The 26,137-nt window shown below is 37.4% G+C and overlaps 1 protein-coding gene across 1 annotated transcript in view; it reads right to left on the bottom strand.

Annotated features, from left to right (window-relative positions):
• The window catches only part of HS3ST5 (heparan sulfate-glucosamine 3-sulfotransferase 5), a 196,078-nt gene extending 189,215 nt beyond the window's left edge, over positions 1–6,863 (bottom strand). The window contains exon 1 of the mRNA XM_036871692.1: positions 6,810–6,863. The gene's annotated coding sequence lies outside the window, so the exon portion shown is untranslated. The remainder of the gene's footprint in view (positions 1–6,809) is intronic.
• Positions 6,864–26,137: the final 19,274 nt, after the last annotated feature.

Raw genomic sequence — 26,137 nt, 5'->3', positions numbered from 1 at the left:
AAATGTCTCCAACCAAACTAGGCTAGAGAGGTTGCATGGGGTTGTATTATAGAGAACTAGTACCATAAGGACAGGAGTTGGTGCACAGGGGCATGACAAGATCTGAGAAATGCAAATTAAAATATGAGTTTCTCAAAAAGATATATAATGACTATACTATTTAAATTAAATCTCCTTTCTCTTGAGATTGTAAGATCTGTGGGGCAGGTGTCTTGTATCCTCAGCACCAAGTTCAATACATAGTCTGTAACTTCACTGTCTAATACGGTAGCTAGTAGTCACTTGTGGCTTTTTAGCACTTGAAATGTAACTAGTTCAAACTGAAATGGGCTGCAAGAAAACACTACATGCTGGATTTTGAAGAGTTAGTGCCCCCAAAATAAGAATATAAAATATCTCATTAATAACTTTAATACTGATTACATGTCAAAATGATAATATTTTGGATAATTTCACTAAATAAAATACATTATTACACTTAGTCCTATCTCTTTATTTTCACTTTTTAAAAAAGTGGCTACCAGAAAATTTTAAAGTCCGCATATGACTCACAACATATTTCTAGTAAGCAGCACTTGTCTAAAGAATTCAACATTATGTGTTAAATGAACAAGTGAATGAATGGATGAATGAGTGAAAGGTGTTTGCATCTAGAGCTGACACTACCAGAAGGAACCATACCTAACTTTTAATAGGATGATACTCAATAATAATAGGTCAACGACTATAGTAGACTTTATCAATGTTCCCAATCCTTTACCTCTTCCAACATCCATGCCCATTGCCATGTGCCTTTGTAGGCTGTCCTCATAAAAAGGGATAATCTCTTTCCCTACTCCTTTTCTTTGGGTTTGTTCATAGGACTTTTTGGTTCATAAAACATTAGACAGCACAATTTGTTCAAAAGCCTGAACAATGCTTTCACTATTGAGTTTTCTCACCAGCACTTCTGCTACTGCCATGAGAACTTGGGCAGGCAGGAGGAGGATGGGAGACATGCAGAACTACGTTGCCCCAGTGGAGCCCAGCCTGATCCCCAGTCACATGAGTAAACAGATGAGATCATCACATATCAACCCACTGCAGCCTAGATCAGCCAATCCCAAATGACCCACAAACCATGAGATAGATACATGCTTATTATTGCACACTGCTGAGATTTTGCACTTGTTTGTTATCCAGCCTACTTTGAGACACCTAACTGATATAGAAGTGTAGTCTTCAGAACTGAGCTTTCATTTTGAATGTGAGAATTCACACTGGGGACCTTACAGTCACACTTGAAAATACCCTTCTCTCTAACCTCTTAGATAAAATAATTTTTGCTATGATGACATGTATGGGAATTAGGGCAGATATTCTAGCAGGAGCTGGACAAATTCATCCTAGAAGTATAACTCATTGATTATCACGGGCAGTTTTAAGGCAGGCATCAGCAGGGATGCTAAAACTTAAAAGGAATGGAGTAGCATAGCATGATTCTTATTTTTCCAAGCAAGTGTTGGATTTGTTAAAAAGGTCCTTCTTATGAAGGTCCTTAGGTTTTTTGTTGTTGTTGTTGGGGAAAAGCTGTTAATATATGCGTACTCCCAGCTTTGTCGTATCCCTCTGCTTGATGAAGATGGTACTGGCTTTGTCCACTAGTCATCCCCTGCTTTGCCCTCAACATGCTCCTGGGAGGGATCTCCTACTGCCTCATGGGTTCTTTGGGCTTTTGTGATGCTGAATAAGAACGCTGAGAATGAGAGAGAACTGGAATTGTGGGTAGAAAAGTAAAAGGGTAAGATTAGGAGAGTAGTGTCCTTTTATAAAAGACAGAAAAGTTGTAGAAGATCAGGGATGGCACAGTGTTTTGTGAAGGACTTTTAAATAAGGGGACTCAGAGAAAGTGAGGGTAAAAGGGACCATGGATAGAAAAGGAAAGGAGATTTTAACGAACATTCCTGTAGGTTTTGTTAAGTTCTCTTCACATGATTTAAAAAATGTAGCTAGAAAACGAGTTAATTAATTAATTACATAATTTTTTTTATAAGACCACCAGCTTCTGTGGGTCAAAGCTTCTGCCAGTGATGACCTTGTACAAAAAGTTTAATATGGAATGAAGTCATAATGTGGTGGAGAGAATGGAAGAACACATCGGACCTACAGTGATATTCACTTCCCATATCACTTACTAGCTGCATATCTGGACAGTTACTAAGCCATTCCAAAGCTCATTGTCTTGATTTATACTGTGGAGAAAGTTATACACGTCATAGGTTGTTTTCAGGCTTAAATAAGACAGTGAGTATCAAAATGTCTACCACATTGCTTAGACATTTATAAACATTAGTTGAAATGTTGGGGCACAGTATTTTCTTTACAAAATTCAAAGTTTGGTCTATAGTCACTATAAAAGTTGACCTATACACCCAGGCTATGCTCCAAGTTTAGTAGCAGCAGCCGACTGCTTAAGCAGTTGCTAATCGACAAAGAGCTCTGTTTTCGTTACAAGTTCCTTTTATGGAAGGTGAAAGAAGCTATGCTCCGTACCAGGCATGGTCGATGAGGAGCTTCCAAAGGAGGAGTGAACTCAAATGCTGGGAAACTCAACAAACAAAGTGACGACTTATGGAGACTTTTTAAATTAAATCTTTGAAAGACCACCTTATATGTCGTTCCATCACTATCCTAAGTTACTTTGAGAAAAGACAGCAGAGGTATACCCGTGATCAAAATAATGTCACATATTATTTTCAGTAGTGAAATTTGGAAACATGGTGCTACTGCATGGGAATTGATTGTGGCCTGATAGAATTCTAGTTTTTACTAGCAATACAACCAGCGAATCACAAGGTGGCATCTAGGCTTTAGATACTCTTCAGCATGGAAGACCTATATAGAGCTGTATAGAAAAGGCACTGGCAATCTATGTTTTGAAATTGCAACACAAAATTGCTAGCTGATGCTATGTAAGCAGCAACTTGCCTAAGGCTGCAAGGAATGAACATAAGAATAAAATTAGATTAAGAAGATAAATATGCTTTTCTGGAGACTGGAAAACACCAGTACAGCATCATGCTTCTGAATTTACAAAATGGGGGTTTAGAGAGGACAGGAAGTAGTATGGGACCGAACCCACAGCTTTGAGACAGGGATGAATTGGAAAAATCCACCTGGTTCTTCTCACGTACATGTGAATAGTGCTTAACATGAAATGGCAAATCAGGATCATCATCAACAATAATGTCTTGGCATGCAGCCAGCCTACCAGCATAGATTGCTAGGCTGGAGCTCCACAGGTGACAGGAATAGATAACAACAGCGTAGCTGAGCAGATGTGGTTTGGTGAGTTGATGTGGGGACAGCCACAAGCTGCAAGGACAGATACAGTCTTGCAAGGACACTGAAACACAATTTCAAGGTACACCATGGAGGGCGGTGGACTACTGGGAAGCAAGAGTCTGACAGATTGCTCTGACACATAGCAATAAGGAAGAGTGGACTCGTTTCCTAGGCACACCTGGTGCAAAGAGCAGACTCTCAGAATCCTAGGCTCTGCCCACACCAGTAGAAGCCATAGACAAACAAGACAATCTGCTATGCACACACAGGTGGGAAAGGATTGCTGCAGGTATGTGGTATCCAAACCAGGTTAGTTACGCTACAGCCAAATCTGGAAAACCCTATGTACTGTTTACTCATATAAAGGTAGGAGTTTTATGGAAAGGGCCTAGGAAAGATATTTCAGTCAAGTCTCATGACCTCCGAGAAGCTGCGGCTTAAATGATGGCATAGCACGTATCTTCAGGCTTTGAATGCGGGTAAATAGAATAAGGATTTTTACAAACTGATCTAGCCTGGGAATGCTCAGTGGCTATAACCAGTGTACAGCAGTCTACAGACATAATGCTTGATACATGTGGTGTATTATATCCTCTGTTAATAAAATGTCTTAAAATAACTTTGAGGAAGAGAGCTTGCCCAACATTTAATTATTTCCATGATTACTGGCAAAGGGAAATATGTCACACAGCAATAGTCCATGAACTAAATTACCAGGGGGGGAATTACTAAAAAAGTGCAGGCATGGCTGAATCACATGAGTTTTGAATTTGTCAGATATCGTCTCGTGGCTTAAGTCACAGTGTTTTCGTGGGGATGAAAAGTGATAATAGATATAGATGGGGTTTGTAAGGCATCAAGCACTGTACACACATATTGCAAGCCTTAAAGTACAATCAAGAGAACTTCAACAAGAGTGTTCCAAGCAGACCTACTACAATTTGCTCTTCTACTCATCTCAGCTTTAATAGACAGTAATATAGTTTGTTTGCTAGCCTCTTAAGCTAAGGCAAGTAAAAGGCTTTAATGATGGCTTAAGCAGCATTTTTATAGCAGTGCTCCTATTAAGAGAAAAAAGGAATAAACTCTCATCCTCTTGTTGTAGTAATAGTCTTGATAAAGCCATCTTCCCACCCCAAATCAAGTTTGTTTGGACTTTACACAACTTCTGAATGTAAGGCTGGGCACTCTACCAATTTGCAGTTACTGGGCACTCTACCAATTTGCAGTTACTGAAGAGGACATAGGTTGTGTTCTGTTCTACTTGTGTAACAGGACCACCTTCAAAGAGAAAGGATTTCTTTTTTAGCTCGACTGTTACTTTATTTATACAGATTCCCCACCCCCCAAAACAAACCTCCCCAAACCAACAATTTGAATTCAAAGGTAAACTCTAATCTACCACAACCTGGTTTCATTTATTGTGTTAATGGGAATAAGAATAGTAAGAGTAGATTAAACAAAAATCTCTTCCAATTTTCTCTTCATTTTAATCAGAGTTCCTAACTAAAATAAAGTCATTTTTATCCATCTCTTCCTTAATCTTGTTTCTTTTGCCTTCATCCTGGAATTGGTAATTCACTCAACTGTGGGTTATTGTTTCTCATCTTTCCAAGTACCCTTCTGTGGCTAACCCTTTACATTTGTTAGTCTGGTTGCAACACAGAAGTTCTAAAGCTTTACTGAATTTAACGCAAGGGACCACAAGGAGAGTGCTCTGTAATTTTCTAGTGGCGTCAGTTTGCACTGGAGGTACCAGCCAATCGGGCAGTGAGAGTTAACCTAACGGCCACTGATACATTAGGCTGTTTTCTACTTGTTCCTTAGTGATGAAAACAAGAAAAATGTGCATCTTCATGAGAAATGAGAGAGATAAACCAAGAATGAGAGATAAACTTAAGAAAAGTAGAAAATAAACTTGAGGTCTGAGTCTACTCAGAGAAACAAGGGTGACTGACAGAAATGTGACTTTAAAGAAAGCACTGGGGCTTCCATAGTATGTAATCCACAAATTTGGTGATTCCAAAATATCAGGACATGTTTTATAAAGAAGTTGCTGTCTCATTTAAAAGTTTGATAGTTAAAAATAAATTTAAGAAACTCCTTGGGGTTAAGCATTTTGTCTTCTAGTCATTATTCAGTTTTCCCAGTGCCCTTGAAAACTGCTACATCCCATATTTGCATTTCTATACTTTATTTAATATCTATATTTTTTTCTATTATGTATACTGGATAGCTCAGTCTAGGTGAGCATAAATAACATTGAGCAGAGTTAGAAACATCAATTTTTATTATTTGTTTTTGAAGTCAAAAGAAAATTATTTTACTAACTGAATTTAAAAGCCTAAACTTGTTTTGTTAATAAATAATAATATATGAAATATGCACTATGGGATCCACCAATTATATATTCATATACATAGATGGTGATCCTTTTTGGAAATATAGTGAATAGTTGAAACTGAAAGAGCAACTAATATTTGATTAGAATACAATATTATGAAGATTGTTATAAAAACTATGTGTCTCCAAATAAGAAGCAAACACTAACAGTTTGCTACAGAAAGTTCTGTTAGCTTTTCAAGATTCACCCAGCAAACAATTCAGATATTTACCAGACAGTCTGAGAAAAGAGTGTATGGTCACCAGATTGTTGTGCATTACTTCATGGTTCATTCAATCATCAAAAATGTACTGAATGTCTGCTATGGGCCAGGCACTGAGTTAGGTTGTAGGGATAAAATAACAAGGACAAGCAAACAAGGTCTCTTCTTTCATAAAGCAAATGTCTAATAATTTTCAAAACAGAGGCAAATTATTAGGACAACAAAAATTGCAATAATTAAAATAAAAGTTAATAAGACAGCCCTCACTTTCCATGGTTCCAACATGTTTGAATTTCAGTACTGTGCAAAGCAAAGATTGCCTGTAATATAATATCGGCTGTTTTAGTCCCAACGCAGGATTTTCAGGCTGAAGGTACTGTTTATTCAATCACGTGTCTACCCTGATTTGTTTTTTATGTTTTTTTGTGAATATGCTATGTGAGAAGAACATCTGTGACACTTTTGGCGGTCCCTGCTGATAACAAGAGTGCTACCTAGCTTTTCAGAGTCTGGTCAAGACTAGCCCGTTTAATCAATGAAATACGTGAAATAATTTTCTTGTAATTTCCTCTCCTGTCTCCCTACTTAAGAAATGTATCACATACCAAAGAAGTCAACTCCTAGAAATTCATTGCCTTGTGTCTATGCTTTTTATTAATATTCTTTTAGCACAAACATGCTAATCAATAATTAACTTTTTAGGCCCAGGGGAACCTCTTACATGTTTTTCTTCTTCTATCAACTATCTATTACTTGTACGTTCATTGTATCAACAACTGTCTTTTACTTTATTCAGTCATGCATTCAAAGTTACAAGAAATAATTTGAGTGGCAAACGAGGTATGAAACAGAAGCCCTTGGCACTCCTTAGGTACATACCTCAAAGCTCCTTTCTGGTGGTAAGCACTGTCCTGTTCTGGTGCGGGCACTGTCCTGCGGTGGATGTCCCCCTTCAGAACTGAAGTACTCATTCCTCCAACATCTACGAGTGTTGACTGCAGGCAGCTCACAGTTGCATCCCTCTCCCGGCATCGCCCTTGACTGAAGGGAACTGCCTTACCTACGGTGTGCCCCCTCCCCAGGGGTAGTCTTTATCCAGTGATTGGTCAACATGGGATACAAAGGCTGGGACTCTTGCCTCAATGTACGACAATTCTGAGGACCCATCTAGGTTAAAAGCTCCCATGATAACCTGGGGTCACTGTTGTAACAGCTCACAGGTGACCTTCTCCATCTGTCCAATCCTGCTTCCCTCAATTCCTTATAGCTGTTATTCCCAAACACTTCCCCAAATTCTATGTATACAAATTTCCCTTGGAATGTGTTTCCAGGGAAGTCAAAGGAGGATATAGCACCAAAGATAACTAATATAAAAATAGATCAATATGAATCTGATTTCTAATCCTTACCCATTTTCATGATTCTTATCATTCATGTAAGGAAATATTACTTACATAATACCACATTCCACCAAATTTTATGATATGAGTATTACTCATTGTTTCAGACTGAATTTTAGGAAATATTCTGAATTCCCTAAATGCTTCTCAGAAAATATTTTTTAAGGATAAAAAATTTTTATAGACCAAATACATCATTATGACGAAACGGGATGGAAGTAGACTGAATACAAATAAATACAATGTTAAGATTTGAATCCTTTCAGAGCTAACAATAAATGTGATATATTTTCAAATTTTACATTTCATTGACTAGAATATGAAGGAGATAAAAATTTAGCAGCGAAAGAGATGAATTCACCAAGTACACGACCATAATAAAGATATTGCCAACTTTGGTATGAAATAAGGGATATTTTGTCTTCTCTTGTGTTAAAGTTTGGCTCTTTGTTACTGTAAGTGTTAATTTTCAAAGTATAGGGTATAACTTCCGTCCAGGTAAGCAAGTGGATTATTGAAAGGACAACAGTAATCCCATTGCTTAGTGTCTACATTATTGGATCTCATCGGCAGATTCACTCATCCGTTAAGAATTCCACTTGCTTACTCATGACCTTAAAGTTGAGTATTTAGAAGTATTAGAAAAGTAGAAATCTTTCTCAAGTGTTTTGAGTGAGTAAATGGATCAGGGAACGGAAAGAATGTCTATGAAAGGACTTACTAATAGCAAAATATCAGAAGCATGAGAAAAGGGCCTGTGAAATATAATCTTCAGCAGTAAGACGTGTTCCAAGAAATGCCTTTCTGATTCATTCAATTAGCACTGGGGAGGTCCTGTAGCAGTAAGGATATGTTTAAAAAGTATAAAACGTAGTTAATTTTGCCATTGCGGTAGCATTAATGTGGGAGAGTGGTTTTAAAATTGCCTTTCAGCAGCGAAGCACTTTCTTCAAATGAAATCTTATACAGAAGCCCAATATGTAAAACAGAAGAAAGAGGACTAGGTCTGTTTGAAGTCAAGGTCAGGGGCTGGGAGTTCCAGTGGTGCAGAACCCCTCAAACTCCAAGTCACACTAGAGAACTCCTAGGACTCCAGGGAGCAGAGTGTAAAAACCAACTGGGCTATTGGAAAGCTCTCAACTGTGAGCACTTGAGTGCTTAAAATTTTTGTTGCTTCCCAGCATTGATTTTTCCATTTCCCCTTCCTATCAGTATTTTGGAATTCTCAGCATGTATTCTGGATAGGTTTGACACCATTCTTGACTCTGGGAATGGCCCCCAACTGGCTTAAGCCAGTCAGCATATCCAATCTCCAGGTCACACTAATAGACTTAATAGATTCAGGGTTGAATACATGATCCAACTCAGGTAATGAGAGCTGCAAGAATCAATTACAAGTTGGTCTTTTTTTTTTCTATCCTAAGAGCAAAGTGCTAGATTTGTATCTGAAAGCACATAACCCCAGGAGCTGCTGAGTTGTTATATTGTGACAGTAATGGAGGAGGATTGCAGAATGGACCCAGCACTGGGGAAGTGGCCCTGAGAACTGGAAACAGTCATCCTCCAGAATGCATTTGAGCTACTGGTCACGAGTTGCCCAAAGCCATTCAGCCTTCTCAGCTACATGACAATAAATTTCCTTTATACTTTAAACCAACTTTTAATTGGGTTTTCTGTTATAGCAGGAAAGTATCACCACTGGTATCTATTTCATCCCAAGACCTAGAAGAGTCAGTCCTAGCACAGAGTGAGTAGCTCAGCAAATATTTGTTGACTGAATGAGTCATGGGTTCTAATGCCCATCTTGCCCCTAACTAATTCATTTTACTCCACCAGATCTTACTTCCTTTATTTGTAAAATAAGAAGCGTTGCTCAGATAGTTCTTCAAAACCCATTCCTGCTCTAACACTATGAGTCTCTCTATGCCTTTGTGCAGATTATTGCTTATGTGTCTGCTTTTCAGCTAACCTGCAGAGGTTTGAGAGTTAATGAACTGATTCAATTTTGTAGAAATTTAGCCCACTGAGGATTTTTCATTAGCTGTGGGTTAAGGTGGCCCCGTTCCTCCCTGAGGTGACTGCCTGATTGTGAAATTATGGTAACCCACAGAAGAGAATCTGTACACTGGAGGACTGGGAATGTTGAATTCATGGGAATCAAAGCTGGGTTATCACTATTTGCTTGAGAGTATCCTGAACATCTGTGGAGGGGGATGAGTATAAGTTCTAGATGATTGCAAGAGAAAACTGTATTATTTGAGGATAATTGCAAGGATACCTATAATTCTTAACCAAAATTTCAGAATGCTAGGGGCCTGCGAGCAGAATGTGCTGAGAAATGGAAAGGAATGCTTTCTTTTGTAAAAAATGTAATCTAGTCAATACCTATAAACTCACGTCAACTCAGGCCTGACCCTGACTGCGGCTTATGGCAAAGCACCATCATCTCTGGAGCTTCAGAGGCTAGGATGGGTGGGTGCAGAATCTCTGTCCTTTCTTTATAAGCTTTCATATTGTAGGTTGTTCCATTATAGTCACAATCTAGAGTAGATTCAATAGAAATATAATGCAAGTGAGCCATAAATGCAATTTAAAATTTTCTGGTAGCAACATAAAAAAACAGTAACAAAACCAGGTGAAATTAATTTTAATAACTTATTTTATTTAATCCAATATATCCAAAATATTACCATTTCAACAGGTGCTCAATGTAAAAAGTTGTTAATGAGATGTTTTATATATTTTTGGCACTAAATCTTAGAAATCTGAAATTATAACACATTTCGATTCAGATTAGTTACATTTCAAGTGCTCAATGGCCACATGTACTCTGTATGGATCAACAAAAATCTAGAGAATAGCTCCTTCCTCCCAGGTTTTTGTTTTGTTTTGTTTGGGGTTGGGTAGGGTAGGGGGATCATAAGTGCACACACTATCATCAAACACTGTAGTTTAAATCTGAGGGGCCAGCATGTCTCTTCTCACGAGGGACAGAAGTTTAAGATGGCCCAGCATTGGGCAGGAGTGGGGGAGTGACAGGGAAGGAGAATGGGGAAGGCTGTGGGCTTGTGCTAACATGTCTAAACTTGCATACCAGGTCCAGAAGTTTAGATGTAATGCTCAACACAATCAGAAGCCACGGGAAATGTTTACACAGGGGAATGACATGATTTAAGTAGTGTTTTAGGTCTTCAGTCTGCTTGGCTTCTGTCTACTGAATGTGTGGTGAGACAATATTTCAGATACGAATCTATTTTTTCTCCCAGTAATTCTTTTTCCCTTTCTTCACTTAAGCAGACAGCAGACCCTCTGCTCATTGCCTCAGGGAAGGAATATAGCAAGGTGAAAAATAGAAATGTTCTCTCTGGCTTTTCTGATCCAAAGTTGCCTTAGGGCAACTTAGAGATTGTGTGAGGTAGGTTAATAAAAGAGAATGTGGAGGTGCAGGGAAACTGTTTTGGAAAGAAACACAAAGCTAGAAGGGCAGTCCTCTGAGCAAGGAGGAAAATGGAGAGAGAGAAGAGAAGGAGAGGAGCAAAGAGAGAGAAGAGAAAAATAAGAGAGAGAAGAGAGGGTTTGAGCTTGCTTCTTGGAAAACAGGTCCTCTTTGAAAGGCTACCCAGAGAAGAGGCAACACTGCATGAAGAAAATGAGTGTGTGCTACAAGAAGATAGACGAGACCACAGACAACCTGGGAAAGATTTCTGTACCCAAGCATGGCAAGGATGAAGCAGAACAATGCACGCTGTGGTGGTGGACACCTCATGGTCACCAAAGAAGACCAAGGACCAGATTCTCATTTGTCTCTGCCCTACAGGATGATCTGATACTGTGGAAGACCCCGAAATGCTCAAATGAGTGTGTTTAAATTTCTTACCATCCTGGCACGTTCAATACGGTTTCAGAATAGAATTTGATTGGGCTTTGGAAAATTGTGTAATCTTTACTGCACACCTGAGTTTGTGATTGAGATTCATATCAACAAGGGTGCTAGGCTGAGGTAACAGCCCAGTGAGAAGACTACTGCAGGTCAAGTTAAAGATGTTGAGTGGGACAGCCGCCCTTCCAGAGAGAGAAGTAGATGGTGTCAAGTGCTGCTTAGAAGGCAGAATTGGCAGTGTTTGTTGAATGGAAGCAGTGGGCTGAGGAGAGAGAAGAATCTGGGCATATCTTAAATTCTGACCTAAGAAAACGGAAAAATTTGAAAACATCTACATATCTGAGATACTCACCAAATATTAGGTACTATTCTAAGCTCTTGACAAATAGTTCATTTTATCCATATAATACCCCTATGACTATTATTATCATCCCTATTTCCAGATGAGGACCCCAAGGCTCAAAGAGCTGAAGTGACTTACCCAAAGTCATAGCTGAGATGGAACAGAGGCAGGATTTCAACCCAGGCAGTCGGGGTTCACAGTCTGGCTTGTACATCTCTACTACTATCAGGTAACAGGCTAAACAAAACTCAGGATTTTATTAAAACTAACAGGAAACTTATAGAAATACCCCAGTTGAGGCAATCCTGTACTTTTGTTGTCAAGGTCCTGGATACTCAGTAACTTTTGTCCATACTCTGTGCCTGTCTTTAATCCCTTTATGTGTATATATCTTATATATGTGTCTCTTTTTAATAAGTTATTATGGACTTCAAATCCAAATATAAACGTTCTTGAATCCATCTTCCAATAAATTTAACAACTGAGCCACAAAATGCAAAGGCTTCCAACGGCCTTTCCTTACTCACAAATAAAAGATGGCGCCTGGGGTGACTTGCTTCATCCACATGTGCCCTCCTTTGGAGAGCTGATTTGACCCTGGGGAAAGTACATGAAGATTCGTCTCCTGTTTCAGATCTTGAAGACTCAGGATTCCCTGATGGGATTCTGTGTACCAACCAGTTCTCACAGAAATCTGAATTTAGATTTTAAAAAAAAGTTCCCATTTACAGTACTAACTCCACACCATCAGCAGCATGGTGACAAACACTAGCAGGGCAGACCAATGCTGTGTAAGACTTTGGGGGACAGAGGAGATGCAAGGCCAGAAGGGAAGATGAGGAAGGCATTGCAGCTATGGCCCTGGGCATGGTGGTAACTGAGTGTCTTGTCCTTAGGCTTTAGCAGTGGGGGGACACCTGGGGACAGGGTACCCCTCGGTAGTGCCTCCTTCCCAAATTGAAGCCCTTTTTGCCCAGTCTCCTTGCCCTAGCTCTCAATCCTTGTTGGTAGGCAATTTCCCCCCAATTTAAAAACTGCTGGCTGTCCTGACCTCTTGCTATATTCCTCTAACTGCCTGGTGTCCCCAGTTTTGATGTTCTTAGCTCTAATCTGTTTTACCAAGGTTGACTTCCATTTGATAGGGTTCTTTGACTCCAACTGAATTGCCAGGTCCTGATTATTTAAAATTACAGAGACGATAAAGCTAGTAAGACATGGGTTCTGAAGTAGAGATGATGTGGGAAACAAATACTTAAAGCAAGGCTTTGGACAAGGAAAGCCTTAATAGCTTAGATTCTCATCTGGAGATAGTAAAAGTATTTGCTTATTTTACACTCCATGCATAGGCCACATCACACTGTCTGGTCAGTAGTTGGGTTAATGTTAGCTATTAATATTATTATTTTTTATTGTTATTATTGATCTGAACCTTCAGATTAGCCTCAGTTTTCTTAGATCCTACTCAATACCCTTTGTAGATGAACTATTACATGTTATTAACCAATTAGTAATCAATAATGATTAGGAATCATTATTGTAGCCAGTAAAAACATGAGCAATTTAATCATTTCACAGAGGATTTTGGAGAAAAAGTTTTTGTGTTTATAATTTACGATATCATTGCCTTTCCATCAATCTCTATTTCTATATACTAAATTTAATAACAATTTATATAATTCTTTAACACTCACGTGACATCATGGTAACAGATTTTTATGTATATGCATCATGTCTCCCCTCCTAGATTATAACTACACAAGGCAGGACTGTGTGTCTCAGTGTTTTGTGTCTCCACAGATTGTTGTTTGGCACATGGCAGAAATGCAATTAAAATCTGTTGACTGACTTGTCCTGTTAAGTAAGGGAGAAGACGTGTACCACACACTGTGAAATGGGTACTCTTCTACAACTAAGTGGTTCTTCTACCAAGATAGCACTTTAGTGGTTAAGCTGCTAAACAATCAAGTTAAAAGATCAATGTGCTTGTACCTAGAGACTGTCATACAGGATGAAGTAAGTCAGAAAGAGAAATACAAATGTCTTTTATTAACGCATATATGTGGAATCTAGAAAAATGGTATAGATGATCTTATCTGCAAAGCAGAAATAGAGACACTGACATAGACAACAAAGGAGTGTACACCAAGGGGGAAGCAGGGGGTGGGATGAACTGGGAGATTGGGATTGACATATATACACTATTGATACTATGTATAAAATAGATAACTAATGAGAACATACTGTATGGCACAGGAAACTCTACTCAATGCTCTGTGGTGACCTAAATGGGAAGGAAATCCAAAAAAGAGGGGATATATGTATATGTATAGCTGATTCACTTTTCTGTACAGCAGAAACTAACACAACATTGTAAAGCAACTACACTCCAATAAAAATTAATTTAAAAACATCAATGTGCTACCTCAGTGTGATTATCTTTATTTATTGGAAAGGATATTACTAAGATTTCTAGACATTTTTTGCTGGAATCCCTTAACCCATAGATATAGATCTAGATAAGATACAGAACAGATATAGATACAGACATAGATATATGTCTGAGCGATGATTTAGAGCATCAATCTGCAATGCACATGCTTCTCCAAACATCTCAAAAAGCAAGCAAAAATTCCTATTTAACAAAAAGCAACTAATGGCAATAAAATTCTATTAATAAGTTGTTTTCACTTTTTAAAAGTGGAATTTCTTATTTAGGTTTCACTTTTGCTAGTGATATGTCAAGATAAAAATACAAAAATAAGTTGTCAACAAGTTGAGCTGTTTATTACACATTTAAGAACACAGCCTAACAGGTTAGGTCCAAAGCATCTCATATAGGTAAACTATGACAGGTCATGTAACAAAAATAACATGTGTGTTAAGGTGTATTTTTATACTAAGAACTTAAATAACTTTAATATCACAATGTTTTTATCACTAAAGAAATCAGAGGAAATTGCAAAGTTGAGTATTATTTGGCCACAAACTTAATATCATCTATTCAAATATGTCAGACTATATACAATTTCAATTAATGTAAGTAATGAAAAATTTATGAATGTTTTAGGTCTTTTGAAACTAATGTTTAACACACATTTTCCCAGAGATAAATATTATAAAAATTACTGTGTAAAAATTATGAAATGATTAAAATTCTTCCACTGTGTTTACTTATAAGAAATATGCCTAAGATAATTATAATTTTAAGGCTTTTTCTTAAAACTCTTTCAAGTTGTTCATTTAATAGTAAGATACTAGCTTAAAGATACTCTATCCCTAACCAAATATTAAAAGGTACTAGCAGGGTTTTAATAGAAAAGTCAGGATATTATAACTAGAATGTGTAAGGTTTTTTGGCAGATATAGAGAAGAGATCATAGTATTTCAGCAGTTATAACCATTACTGTCTTTTCCAGAGTTTAGAGTAATCTAAGTGATAAGACTCTAGATTATTTTAATCTAAAAGGTAAAAACGTACTCCAAGCCATGCTCTATGCTAGCTGCTGGGTTGGCCTGGGAACATAATCACATTAGTGTTTTAGATTGTTCACTCTGGAGGCAGTGTGTGAGATGGATTTGAGGGGAGCAAAAGAAGCTGCACAGCCATTGTTATGATGATGATAATGAGAGTGACAGTAGCGACCTGAGCAGTTCAGGTGAGTGGTGGGGGCAGAAGCTAGAGTTCAGGGCTTTGGATAATGCCTGGGAAAAGGAGAAGGGTGTAACAGTGTGGACTCTTATTCAAGAATTTGGGCAGTAAATGGAATGAGGGAGATAGGGCAGTAGTTAGTCAAAAATAAGATTGAGGGAAGGCTATTTTTTAGGATGGAAAAGCTTAGTTATTGGGTAGGAGAAAGGAGATTGTTGAGAAGGAACAACTACAGATAAAGAAGAGGGGACTAACTGATGGGATGCTGTCCCAGGAAGTTGAGAGACCAGGTACAATCATACAAGTTGAAGAATTAACCATGGGCAGAAGACTGAGCATCTCCAGTTGACGGGCAGACAGGAAAGTAATTTTAAATGGTTGACAGGGAAGCTGGTTGAGTATATGCTTCTATTTTTTCTGTAAGTAAGTATGGTCTCAGTATTAAAGAGAGTGGCAATAATCAGTCAATATGAACAGGTCTGAAGTTGACCTTTGTAATAACTTGCAGAGAAAGAAAGAGAGAAGAGGGAAGTAGAATTTGATGATTTTTATACTATAAACACAGCATGGAGGAAATACATGTATGTCTTACTTAACAACAGACATTTTTTCCAAATCTATTTACAGTATATTCTATTGCTAAATCATAAATGCAAATGCTCAGTATCTATTAATATGCTTACATTAGATATGTCTTCCAACACTTACTTACTTTTTGGAACACTCAAGCAGGACCAAGCTTCCCCCTCCCCCTTCCCAATGTGCCCATCTTTGTCAAAACCCGACAGGAGACTGTTTCTGCCTCCGTATTCACTCATCTGACATGTAGTTACGAGGACCTCAGTACAGGCATGATGCTAAAATGAGAAAGTTTCTGTCCTCATGGAACTTACTGTTTACTGGACACTCTCTTCTCAGTAACCCCTTCTTTACACAATTTCTCTACTATTAACAGAAAAATGGGTATTGCTTTCAATGAAATTCCATTATGTGGGTATCGTGCATTACAGATTTCTATAAGAAGCCAAAGCAGTAAAACTTCTCTATTTTGCACCATCCTATTTTGCAGATCACTTCTATTAATAATTAGACCACAGATTACCTAAAGAATCTTTCCATGAGATGTGATCTATGAATCAAACTATAATACTCTTTTCTAAGACTCTATTCTGCCTCGTATCTAAATAAGACTATTATCATGTCTTTTAAAAATGTTTTGTAACATGTATTTTTGATTAAGTTGTACCAACATACTTCCTCTCACTTTTAAAATGAAATGAAAAGAATTTTAAATATTGCAAATATATTAAATTTTTTCATAATATTATATATATCTACCTTAAAATGACTGAAATAGCAAAACAGCAATGTTACTTAACAATAAAGATAAAAGTCAAAGGAATGTAGAAACTCAACTACTTAGACTGCATGAGAGACTATGAACTATTATATTCTCAGGTTAATTGATAGTGATTCAGGATCTCTTCTTGTTGAATAAGTTTTTATTGAAGAAATGCTATCAAAAATATCTTGTTCCCTTAGAAATATACTAAATATAAATGAATCTTTCTTTGATAATTGAAGATTTTGCTATCCCTATGAATAAAACCAAAATATTAGTAGTAGTAGTCTTGAAAATATAGACAATGTAGGAGATCTAAATAAACATATAATAGTATCAGGTTGCTATTGTTTCCAGTAAATTCCCTATATAAGTTTGCTTTCTTTTAATTATCATCAGTGTAGGTCTGGAAACAAGGGGTGGAGGGATGGCTATCTCTGTTGGACTCCAGCTGACTGAGATTTTTACAAAATATTCAAAACATGAAACTTTTTTTTCTAGTAGACAAGCCTTTAATAATTAAATTATAATTTTCTTTCAGGACTCTGGGCCTGTCAGACATACTTTTTAGTAAAATACTTCAAGATCTTTATTAACCACTTTCATTCAGACAATTATAACCTCCATCTTAATATTCAAAAACAGATCAAAGACTTGGAAAAAAAAAGATTTCCAATATGCTTTGAACTCTTATATACTATCTTTCCTCATTAAATTTGGTAAAAAAAAAAAAAAATTCTTCTTAGCTAGTTAAACAGTGAATTATCCAATTCTCCAGATAAGAAAAAAGCTATTTGAACTTCTAACATATCTCCTAATCTTCAAAGCTTTGAAATTTGTTATTTTCAGGTAGCTTTCTGCCAACCTTGTTTTAGATGGAATCTCATTCCCTTTTTAAAAAGAAAAGCAAAAAGCTTGCTGATAAAGTCTGAAAATGAGGTTGTGTTCAGGTGGTCCATAAAAGTGTTTACGGACGACAATGTCGGCAGCACCCTGACCTCTCCAGGGAAGGACGAAGGGAGTGTGGGGCTCAGCCTCCCTACTCTCCTTTCAAAATTGGTCGTAAGAGAAAATGGATATGGAGAGAGATTCATCCCCTATCCCATTGCCATCAAGTGTCAACACTAATTAACTAAGTGAAATAAGCCAGACAAAGACAAATACTGCGTGGTATTACTTATACATGGAATCTTTAAAAAAATGTCAAACTTACAGAAACAGAGAGTAGATAACTCTACTATTAGGGGCTTGGGGGTGGGGGAAATAAGGAGAGGTTGTAAAAGGGTACAAACTTTCCTCTATAAGATGAATATGGTCTGAGGATCTAATATAAAACATGGTGACTATAGTTGATAACACTGTTTTGTATAATTGAAATTTGCTAATAGAGTAGGACTTAAATCTTCCCACTCCCCCTGCAAAGAGACAACTATGTGAGGTGATGGGTATGTTAATTAAATAGATGGGGGGAATCCTTTCACAATGCATATGTATATCAAAACATCACACTATACACTTTAAATATCTCACAATTTTATAAAGCTATTGAGGTATAATTTTTTAAAAACAGTAATTAAGAACAGAAAAGTAACACCCATATTCATTTGTAAGGAGAGAGATTTTTTATAAGTAAGGAGGTAAAAGCTAATAACATGGTATAGTGAAAGAATCTGAAATACATAAAGTATAAAGAAAAATATAAAGTGTTCTTATAATAGCATAGCCCGAAAAGACTCACTATCAACCTTGTATTGGGTCTCTTTCCAGACTATTTTCTAGGCATGTCTAAACAAATATTTTTTTTAAAGGCTCATAATATGAATATTATTTTGAAAACTGCTTTTTTACTTAATATAGTATTGCTCTTATTCTAAAAATAAAAATACAGCCACATTATTACATGTATGATAGCTTCATATATAGATAATACATAAATTATTTAACTCATTCCTTATTGATTGACATTTAGATTGCTTCTGAACCTTTGCTTTTATAAACTCTAAAAACTCTAAAAACATTGTCTGCATATCATGCAATTACAGCATTATTTCAGGATGCCTTTCTGGAAGTAGTAATGTATCAAAAGGCATGCTTTTGCATTTTGATATATATTTATAAACTGTACTTCTAATGTACCATATTATTCCCCCACCAATGTTGTATGAAAATGTCCATTTCTTCAACCTTACTCATTATAATAAATATTATAATTCATCTTCATATTGCCCAATGGAATGGTTTTAACTTGATATTTTTATTACTAGTGAGGCTGAACATATTTTCATGTGCTTATTGCCCATTTTCATCTTTCCTGTCCTCTCAGTTTCCTAATGTGGTATTTCTTTTTCTTTCTTTCTTTTTTTTTTTTTTTTACTACAGATCTGAAAGAGTTTTTCATGTTCATTCCATTCAGTACGTATGTGTGTATCAGATATTCACTGAAAAGCTTGGATTGTTATTGTAAACCTGACAGTTGCAGCCTATGGGAGGCATTTCAAATCCAGTAACAGGTGTGGTCACCTATGGGGAGAGTTAGGAAAACAAGATAAATGGGTCTAGGACAAAACCCAGGAAAAATGTCTCATTGAGAAGTTGGGTAGAAGAAGATAAGTCAGCAAAGGATACAAAGCAAAAACTGTTTACATAAGGTAGAAAGAATGCCAAAAGGATATGGTGTCACAACAAGAGAAGAGAATGTATGAAAATGAAGAAAGGGGTGGATGATGTGTAATTCTGCTGAGAGGCCTAAAAAGTGTCCGTGGGGTTTGGCTGCCTGGAGGTCACTGGTTATCTTAATATCAAAGCAGCTCTACTAGAAAGTGGGGGTGGTAATGGTGCAGAAGCCAACCTGGAATGGGTTAATGAGTGAAATGGATTCCAAATGGCAGATGTAGCATGCACAAACACTCGTTTCAAGCAGCTTGGCTGTGAGAGTGGAGCGGAAAGATTGGGTAGTTGCTGGAGGAAGGTCTGGGTCAAGTATGGATATATTAGCTCACTTTGATGGAAATGATCCAGTAGAGGAGCAGCTACATTGCAGGAGAATGACAGGAAACCCAAGGAGATAATTTTTTAAGAAATCAATAGTCAGTTGGTTCTAGCAAAGGACTGACTCCTCTGGATCTCTCTGGCCAATGTCACCAATGTCCTTCGGACCAAATCTCATGACCAGTTTTCAATTCTCCTCTTATTAGATATAGTTAACACCATTGGCTACTTATTCCCTCTACTCCTTGTCTTTCATGACACCCCTCTCTTCTGGTTCTCTTCTGTCCTTTCTGAGTGTATGTTCTAACCTTCTGGGGGGGCATCTCTTCTTTGCCCACCCATTCTTGGTGCATTTCAGGATTCCACCTCTGGTTCATTTTTCTTCTCATTCGACACGTGTCCCTAGGTGATCTCTTTTAGTCTTATGGATAAAATATAATTTATATGTCAATGGCACCCACCTTGCAACCTAGTTCCAATCTCAGCAAACAGACTTTGTATCCAATTGCTTGAGAGATACCTTCACCCAAATGTCCCAAAGGTACCTAAAACTCAAGGAACCCAATCTGAACTCATCACTCTCACTTTAAGATTTGCTTTCTATCTTCTGTTCTCTCAGTTAATGACCTTGTCAACTACCAGCTGTCATATCCAGAAACCCTTGTCATATCCTACTTCTTCTCCCTGCCCACTCATATGCAAGGCTTTGCCATATTTCATTGCTAATTTGAAGGAATCATTACAGGGGAAAGGGTTGAAAATAAAGGAGATTTGATTTTCTTTTTGAAGAAAGAAGCAAGGTATTCCATTTAGATAGGGTTGAGAAATATGTTTGTGATGTGATGGTTAGAGGTGAGTGAAGGTTTGATATTGTCATGGAGAACTAAAAAAGAGAGCTGGGTAGGAAAACATAACAGGACTGACAGTGTCAATATTGTGTTGGGCCCAATGAAGAGAAAGACTACTTATTGGTATCCTGCCTTAACAAAATTAAAAATGAGTATTCTTATCTGGTAGTTTCTAAAGTACACTGGAAACTCTCTGATATTTACCTTGAGGATGGGTTACAGGGGAGACCAGTTTTACTGGGTCTTTGGGCTCTGCCTTATTGCTCAGGTTGTTAGTCTCAAAGGCAGAAAGCCAGCTCAGAGGTGGGTGGCATCAGCACTGCCTGTAAGGAAAGCAAGTAGTTTAATTTCTGGGTATCAGTGAGTTTACTTGCCTGAAATATCCTTTCTCTCATATTTGTTGATGCCCTAAATTTGCCTAAAGGAAAAATGCTTGAATTCAGAGATAAGGTTTAAAGATTAGGGAGCATTTCACAAGAATTTGAACTTACAAAAGTTTAAAAATTGGTTTTTGAAAATAAATGGAGTCAAATATCTCTCTTCTCACTTTTAAGTTAAATGGAGAAGCATTAGTTAACTATATATAAGTCAAGTCTCATCGTGAGAGAAGCAAGAAAAACAATTACTGATTGTCATTTTCCATTTTTAAATGCAATGTGTGGGTTTCTTTTCTAAAAATTCTCAGAAATGCATCAAATTATGAGGAAAAGAAAACAACATTAATACTTATCATGCAGGTTTGAGAACCATAATTTGCCAGTATTCATGTCAGTATTTTTCTGCATCACAGACATGTCACCAAGAACCTTTTAAGATAGGTGACAAGCCCCAGCTTTTTTCTTCAAAGAAATGTTTGCTCCAATTTTTGTTGATCAAAAGTATCAAAAGGATACACAAAACGTCTGTATTTGAAATAACTGAAGTGGCCAAGCTAAGCTTCTCATCCATGCCCAGCACTCAAATATTAGTTCAAATATACTAGGGAAAAATCCCCTTTCAACTGTAAAAAGTATGTCTAGTTGCCTATTAGATACACTTTTTGGTACCTGTTATTCTCATGTCTGCAGAGAACAGGGGCTCCCACTTTTTACTGCATCTTCCTTGTCTTGCCTCTAAACAAAAATGCCAGGCTCGGATCAAAGCACAGTCACGTGTGTCTTGACACAAAATCTCAGATGTGGCAAATGTGACACAGAATGAATTGGTCTTTCAAGAAGCATAAAAAAAAAAATCAAATAACTGAAGATTTATTGGTAGATAATTTAATATTATAAAAAATGGAAGTTATAAAAATGAGTCAGTATGATGAAGTTATTTTTGCAATTAAAAATCCAGCTACTGTGCAGAATATTGAGAAAAGACTGTCCATTTGCCCTGGCTTCAGGGTGGGGTTCTGGGCCTTGAGATAAGGGATGGTGAAGCAGACACCAGATCCCAGAGGACATATCAGAGATTCAGATTCACAGAAGACAAGGGAGAGTCCCTCTTCCTAGAATCAGGGTAGCAAATGTACTTCTAGCTTCTGGACTGGGCTATTTACTTCTTTATTTATTTTTTATAAGGCAGGGGTTTGGTCAAAAGAATGACTTGCTACATCCAGGGAACAGGCTGGACCAACCAAACAGCCAATTAGGCCAAGCTACCACTGGACCTTAGAATTCCCGAGGGCCTGGGAGACAGGGCCATGACGGACAGAAGCCAGACAGACATGCAATTTCTTTTTTGTACAATATCCACATCAGTATACTCTTTAACAAGTTCCAGGTCACTGCTTTCAGAAAATGTGGCTTTCTTGGACATCTTCCCTGGGAAAATTTGTGTTGCTGCCCACCTTTCCTCTAGTTCTCATGATACAAGTCTCTATGAACACAATTAAGGAATAGAGAAAAAAAAAATCAATTTATAAAACTTTGTCCTCTGTTCCTGGGTACAGACATAGAACATTAAGTTTGTATACCCCATATAGGTCCTGAGCTTTCTACCAGACAATCAATCACGAATGTCCACTTTCCTCAATCATAGTCAATATGATTGGTCCAGGGAACCTCTCTCTCCTGGTTCTTTGACCTTGTGTGCTGTGTGGTGCAGACACTCATACCAGACCCCGAGCCCTCAGGGAGCGTTCAATACCACTGTATGTGCGGCTTCCCTCTCCTCCACCATCCAGGTGTGTAGGCTCACTCAACTCTCTAAGGGAGGATCTGACATAGAATGTATTCTTATTGTTGGAATAAGAAGTACTAATGGATAAAAGGATACGAGGGAAGCTTAATCAGATCTGCCTCAGTTTCTCTCTGCCACTGCCACTCATTCTCATGACTTAGAGGAATAGAAAATAAATAGGAAGGATGGAAACAGTACACATTCCCTGAGCACTTCCCTAAAATTTTTATAAACAGCAGTTAAAACTGTTTCTTTAAAACTTTTCATTCTAACCCAACTACAGGAAGAGACATGTCGGAAACAGTATGAATTCTGCTCTGACCAAGTCTCACCTTGCATTTCCCAAAGTATAAACTACAAGACACTCACAGGTAGTTGCTTGTCAAGCAACAATCCAGAAATGAGGAATTGAGCCATTATTATGCAATTAGTCATTTCTTTGGGCAACAAGTACTGAAGGCAGCAGTTAAAAAGTTGGAGGTGTGGTAAGAAATATTTTATTATCCACTGTTAACAATTTAACTCAATTTGAACTTAAAATAAGCTGAGGAGGGAGCAAGGCAAAAGGGTGGAAACTACGGGACAGATGGGTTTTAATGAGTAAGAGAGACCAAGCTGGTGCCCGAGGCAGTGTGTGGTCTGGATGAAGCCCCACACCAGAGAGAGACCTGACCACGGAAGGTCACTGAATATGCCAAAGAGGAGGTGGTGGGACTCTGAAGATGACCCGCAGGCCTCACTCCAGTTCTCCAGTATCTCAAGTTGCAGAACTTACGGTCTAAGAGTTAAGAAGTTTATGGGCTATTAGATCACTACCTTTCAACACTTAACAATTTATGATTCTAAAATTTCATTAGTTGCTCTTCTCAAACTTTCACCTAAAGTATAAACCAGTCACATTTTTGAAAGGAAGCGGGAAATAGATTTGTTGATGTATCAAGCATGGTGTTGGGCAATATTATTATTATCTCATATAACCCAAATTCTGTGAGGAAAGAGTTATCTTCTTGTTTGATGGGTGAAAATAAACTCACAGTGATTAACCATCTTACCTAGTATCTCAGAGCTCCGTGCAACAAAGCTCTAAGGTCTAATCCCAAAGCTCATGCTCTTTCTAATCACATCGTGATGCTGCTATGAAAACCCCAACATATACATACCACCCACCAAAACAAAGACATTTCAAAGGGGACAGAGATGGCTCTAAGAGGTACATGAGCATTCTGAAATTCAAGCGAAATTTGAGTGGTTGTGTGATTTCTGGGAAGGGACAGTTTATAATTTTTATCAAATTCCCAAAGGGTTAAGCCATAAAATTTGAAGAACCACTGCACTCAGTGTATTTAGAAACTAACAGCCATAGTCTCCTTCAGTCCCATATGGCATATGGCATCCTGAGCTTATTCCCAACATACTCAATTTTCTCCAGAGATTGGACCAAGGCTGGAAACCTTAGAAAGAAGATTAAATAATAATGAAATATACAAGAGTCCATTTAGCTATGTGTGCTGTTTGGCGGCTGCCCATATAATTTCGGGCTATCAGTACACCCCAGGGGCTATTGCAGGTTCATTAATATAATTTTAGGCTGGAAGATCCTTGGAGATCATAGAGTCCAATGCCCTCAGTTTACAGATGATAAAACCAAGACCCAGAGGGCTAGAGTGACTCACAGATTGTCATATAACCTTTTACTGGCTTGATAATGGACTTAATATTTACCCAGCAATCAGTCACTTTTGGCCATCATCTGTGCCTCCATGGTCAGTCGAGGGAGAAAACTGCGCTAATGCTCAAATTGCCCCTTCCAGTTCTAATATTGATCTAGCATGGCTAGATACTATTTAGTTTTTAAGTTCTAATCAGATTTGCATGGTGGCACCACAGCCGTCTGGCACCACTGTGGTCTGCAGACGATTGTCAGGAAAAGTTGACATAAGGCTGAGGATTCTTGTATTCCAAATTAATAAACCAGAAAAAAGAAGATGCACTTCTCAAATGCAGCTTAATGTGGCAGACTGTGCCAATTTTGCTAATATAAGCCAAGTTATAACGATAAAATCAGTAATTTAATTAGTCTATTGCAAATGAAAACATTCTATCTACACCATTATTTGAAAGCACTATGATTCTATTGATTTCCTCCTCAGTGAAAATATAAGAAGAAACTTTTGTTTTCAAAAGTCTGCTTTAAAATCTTTGACTTTGTGTTAAGAAGAAACTGCTAAAATAAATTGCAGTTTTAGACTGCATTATAAAATTTCATATTGGTTCAATTTGATGCATGCTCCTGGTCATTGAACATGGTGCACCTGTACTGAAATAAATTAGATATTTGAAATAAAAACGCTGCAGAAATAGTCATTTAAATTAATTTAAACAGGCAAGAGGCTGCTGTATAGTAGACAGCTCTGGAAGGGGGTCCAAGGAAGTTCTACGCCCCGTGAGCTTGGACAACTCACTTGGCCTCTCTGGACCTTAGTTTCTCTTTCTGCAAAATGCTGAAGTCTGTGTTACTTTTAAGGCTTACTCCAGCTCTAAAATTTTAAGTCTATGATTCTATCATACTATTTTATCCCTAGATATGAAGTCAAGAAACCATACAAATAACATTTCAGCTAGATCACTAATAATGGGTTGTAATAATTAACAATGATCACAGAGAAAGTGGGGACTGAAAAAATTAAATCAGTATATTTTGGTTGAGGTCCTGTATTTAAAGAAAAAAGCTCCAAGTAGCCTTATTATAATAGTTTACTACTAGATTCTGATTCTAGAGTCTTAGAACCAGAAGGGAATCTTAGAGGTCATCACTCAATACAATTCATGATAGAAATTTCCCCTAAGGTATCACAAAGACATGATGTTTATCCTTTGTTTGAATATTTCTATTAACTAATGATACGAGAAAGTCTACTTCAACAGATCTAATTGTTAGAAAGTTCTTCTTTATGGTAATTAAAATCTGGCTACCAGTTGTCCTTACTTATTTATCCTACTTGGTTCTGGCGTGTAGTCTGATACTCAGTTGACCATGAGGCTCATCTCACCAAGCCTGCTTCCTGAACTTGATAGCTCTTAATATAATCTCCTAGTCCTGGATGAACAGAAAATCTAAATTATAAATATAATGAATCCAGGTCTTAGAGAAGCTTAACTTTAACACATATGCACTTTACATTTTAAAAACCAATTATGACTTCAAATTAAAGCAAAAATTTAGTTTACATATTGCTGATTTATTATCTCTTCCCCTACAGTATATCCTAAATTATTTTTAGTTTCACTAAATTTTTCCCCTAACTCTCTGCACATAATCTTGTCCCGTATATAATAGGGATGACTAAATCCATTCAACATGGGGTCCCAATTAGTCTTCTTTCTGCCTTAAACTGAATATTTATCATAAAATAAACCTTCATTTATTTTATTCTTCTCTCCCACCTCAGAGGAAGAATTCTCTCAACTTCCTAAATTCTACACTTTGCAATCTCCATCTGATTCCCACCTGCCTACAGGAAGACCTTGCTCCAGTTCTCTTTCTCTCAAATCTCCCATCTTTCCTGGCAGCCTATAAATATGTCCTCAACATAT

This window comes from Balaenoptera musculus, chromosome 12 (genome assembly GCF_009873245.2).
Source record: "Balaenoptera musculus isolate JJ_BM4_2016_0621 chromosome 12, mBalMus1.pri.v3, whole genome shotgun sequence".
NCBI classification, from domain to species: Eukaryota; Metazoa; Chordata; class Mammalia; order Artiodactyla; family Balaenopteridae; genus Balaenoptera; species Balaenoptera musculus.
This window is presented reverse-complemented; position numbering and strand designations above follow the sequence as displayed.